Source organism: Tympanuchus pallidicinctus, unplaced genomic scaffold, assembly GCF_026119805.1.
Source record: "Tympanuchus pallidicinctus isolate F22 unplaced genomic scaffold, pur_lepc_1.0 scaffold26, whole genome shotgun sequence".
Taxonomy (NCBI): Eukaryota; Metazoa; Chordata; class Aves; order Galliformes; family Phasianidae; genus Tympanuchus; species Tympanuchus pallidicinctus.
In genome coordinates this window covers 7278878-7281976 of record NW_026294743.1, presented here as the reverse complement: position 1 = coordinate 7281976, position 3099 = coordinate 7278878, and the positions used below count along the sequence as shown (strand labels likewise).

Genomic DNA, 3099 nt, shown 5'->3' with positions numbered 1-3099 from the left:
AAGAAATATACAAGAAAGTTAGGCTAAACAGGTTATCACTCTGAAGAAAAACGGATGGAAAGCTTACCCTTGTCCTGGGCTAGCTAAGAAGATTCCAGAAAGAGCAATCTCCAAAAGAGATCCTTGCCCAGCGGTAGTCAGCTGTTAAATGGGGTCTAGGAGACGTGGAGCCAGGCTCCACCCCTTCCAGCAGCACAACTGAATTACCTTCACCAGTGCTCCAGGGCTGTCTCCTCGCTCTCCTCTGATGGTCACAGGTTCAGGCCATGATTCAGAAGTTCCCATACACTGTTAAATTCATCATTAGCATACGTGCACCTAAAATGAATACAAGAAATGCTTTCACGCACTGTAGTATTGCAGAGATGAACTCTGGATTTTGCATAGAGCCAGCATATAGCCAAATGCAAGCAAACACACAATCCACACACCTAAAATATTGGTAGCTTATAGTCACAACAGAAAATGATGTGTCATTAGTAAAGATAAAACTGTACCTTTCTCAAAATGCCTTGATTCTTCCTCTCAAAAGCCACAGTTTCAAAACACTTCTCTCTCCTAAGCAAACAGCTACTAGGAATGAAAAAAATGCCAAATATTCAGTAGGTCAGGTAGAATGAAAATTACAAAAGCAGACGCAGTCCATCATTGTTACTTTTCTGTTCTGTAAAAGCAAAAATTCTAGGCACATCATTAAATTACGCCCATGGTTCCACATACACAAAATTGGTGAGGAATAAACAATAAATGTGAAGACATTTCATTCTAGAAATATTAATTTCATCTTGGCTTGCAGCATCTGCATTGCTAAGAAGCATCCAACTATACCAAGTATGAGAAGCCAAATAATTACTGATATTTACCACCTCCCCGTTACTGTTTTGTGATGGTCACAGTAGTCAAGTTCTGAGTGAAATGAAGGGCAACTTACGATAAAATTTATGATTGCTTTCTTAGCCAACTTATATTCCTATCAGAAATCTACAGTACGATTTTTCTGCCTCACTTTGCATAATGGAAACGTGCACTGCAAAAACACCATCTACCCCTCACGCATTGGAATACCACCCTTATGTTGGAATATTCCAACTTGAAAAATATCAGTGAAGTCTGATCCGCAGAGCTCATTTACAGCAGTTCATTATTGTAAAAATGTTAGCTCTTCAAAAGAATTGGAACCTAAAATAAGGGTATCATCCTTTTTCACTAATAATAATTATAATAATCATAACAACACATTAACAGAAAACAGGCCAATAACAAATGGCTGGCCATTTTTGTTATTTCATTCCTTTCAATAATACTTTCATGTCTAATGAAGATGATCGTAATTACTGTTTTAATAAGAAGGCTGCATAAGAACAGACATCAAATCTGCCAATTTCAGGACTGCTGTGAAATCACTGTTTTCAATGCAGTACAGGAAGAAAAATGCGTAAACTCTGAAAAACTGCTTACAAATACATGAAGACATTGCTTTTATGCAAATCGTATCATGGGTGTCACAAAAACAGGTGATTTTAAATATTAGAGAATGTTTAACCCAGTTTTTCCTAAAACACTAAATGATACCTAGATGATAACTATTCCAGAGATTATAGACTTCATAAAGGAGCACTATAACCCCAACCCATCAGCAATTGGATTGAGTCTGAAATGTAATGGCAAGGGTCAGCATTAAGGTGAATCTATTTTTGTATATGTTGCAACAAAAGCTATCAAACAAGTTCTTCCAATTTGCAGGCATTGAGAGACGCCAGGTTATCTGACAGATTAGCATGGGAACTAAGTGAAACTGTCACAGAAAAATGACTGCTAGCAGAATGAAATTTAGATTTAAAATGCATCCTGGAAATATCTCTTAGAAAAGCGTCAACAACAAGGAATTCACTGACTTCCCAAAGGGCAAGAGGTTGTGTATTACACCAAATCAATCAGCTATGCTCCTCCACTGAAGAGAACAAGAGCTAAAAGTGACTGAATTTATTAAAAGGAAGAGTGAGACCCTATAACTAGGGACATGGGTTGCAGCATTTAAAAGCAGAAAAAGCATTATTCCAATGGATGCAAGAAGAGAACCAGAGTGATCCATTTCCTTTGGAAGATCAGAGCGTTCCTGTATGCTGAGGAAACCACATGCGATGCCCTTGTTTCCATATCACTAGGAATGTTCTGGTAACTCTAACAAACCACTACTCAACCCAGAAATATGCACAAATGGAACATATCCACTACTGTTCCTCATTTACTTGATGTAATCATGTTTTACATATGTTCAATATACATATACATATTTGTTTTATATAAAGGGTACTATATTTAAGCATATAAGTAATAAATACTACTGAAAGCTTCTAAAACCTAGAAAAACTAGAGAATGAATCCTCCTCAAGCATTCCTAGAGAAAAGGGTACCTTCTTTCAACAGATTCCTTTTTCTAAATTCATTTATTCTACATCTTTTCCCTCCCCCAGGAACACTGGATAGAAACTTTCAGAACTTGTTTCTGCACAAAATACTGGCTGCTCTAGGCTGTTCAGAAGAACTAAAAGGGTTATTAAAAAAAAACATGCAGTTGGATCTGTATTTATTTATTTATTTTGTTCAAAATGGAAGGTTTTATTAAGTCAGTAAAGTTCAATCAAACTCACCTCAATGAGCAGCCTGAGCCTACAGGATTTCGGCATAAAGCAAGTATCAATGCTACCAGACAGCCATCTTGGAAGCCTGCAGAACAAACAGATATTCATTTTGTATTCCAAAAAGGTGCTGGTTGGTATTGTAAAGTCATAAAAGTGTATTAAACCAGCATCTTAGAATTCCTTCAGTGGCAAACCATAACCAGCTGCAGTCACTCTGCTGTATAATATTTTTAATTTGTTGAGTATAGAAGAAGAATGGTGTAGAGGGGGAAAAAAAAGAAGAAGAAATGATAGGAGCCTGCTATCCAAGAGGAGTTAGTGATCTAACAGCCTTTATATCATTACAGTGTGCTAGCCTAGGTTGTTCAAACTCTCAGATTGCCTCCCTGCTGTTCTAGATACTTAAGTAGCAGAATGCAGTCTTTCTTCCCAGCATTCAAGGATATTTGGTCTGATT

General features: G+C 37.1%; 1 long non-coding RNA gene across 1 annotated transcript; it reads right to left on the bottom strand.

Moving 5' to 3' along the window:
* Positions 1 to 220: 220 nt before the first annotated feature.
* Positions 221 to 2735, bottom strand: LOC128084287 (uncharacterized). Its single transcript, XR_008208436.1, has 3 exons — positions 2652 to 2735; positions 498 to 570; positions 221 to 318 (listed from the first exon to the last, which is right to left on the bottom strand). It is a non-coding gene; the product is annotated as an uncharacterized LOC128084287 (long non-coding RNA).
* Between the last annotated feature and the right edge of the window lie 364 nt (positions 2736 to 3099).